General features: G+C 77.8%; 1 protein-coding gene across 2 annotated transcripts in view; it reads right to left on the bottom strand.

The window, feature by feature from the left end:
- TFDP1 (transcription factor Dp-1) overlaps positions 1-124 on the bottom strand; it is a 30382-nt gene extending 30258 nt beyond the window's left edge. For both annotated transcript variants that reach the window (XM_029210248.1, XM_029210247.1), the window contains exon 1: positions 62-124. The gene's annotated coding sequence lies outside the window, so the exon portion shown is untranslated. The remainder of the gene's footprint in view (positions 1-61) is intronic.
- Positions 125-504: the final 380 nt, after the last annotated feature.

Genomic DNA, 504 nt, shown 5'->3' on the forward strand with positions numbered 1-504 from the left:
GGTCCCGGCGGCGCTCGGCCGGGGTCCCTGCCCTGCCGAGGCGCCGGGGCGCGGGGCTCACCCTGCGAGCGTCGGGCGGCGTGACGTGCGCGGCGCGGTGACGTGGGCGGCGGCCCGGCTCCCGCAGCGCGCCTGCGCGCCTTTTCGCGCCTTCGGCTCCCTCCTCCTCCTCCTCCCCCCTCCCCCCTCCCCTCCCCCTCCTCCCCTCCCCCTCCCGCCCGGAGGCCCGCGCTCGAGCTCCGAGAGGATGGGCTGCGCCTGCGCGTGCCCGCGTGTGTGTGCGCGCGCCGACCGGGGATGGAGAGGAGGGCCTGGCCCAGGACGCGGCGGTGCGCGCGCGGGGGAGCTGGGCCGGGGATGTGTGCACGTGTGCGCACACGGGGGATGGGAGCCGGGGGTGCACGGGCGAGTGTACGCACCCGGGGGACAGGAGCTGGGATGTGTGCACATGTGTGCGCATCCGGGGGATCGGAGCAGGGGGTGCACGGGCGTGTGTGCGCACAT

This window comes from Monodon monoceros, unplaced genomic scaffold (genome assembly GCF_005190385.1).
Source record: "Monodon monoceros isolate NGI ecotype Baffin Bay Population unplaced genomic scaffold, NGI_Narwhal_1 Super_Scaffold_8, whole genome shotgun sequence".
NCBI classification, from domain to species: Eukaryota; Metazoa; Chordata; class Mammalia; order Artiodactyla; family Monodontidae; genus Monodon; species Monodon monoceros.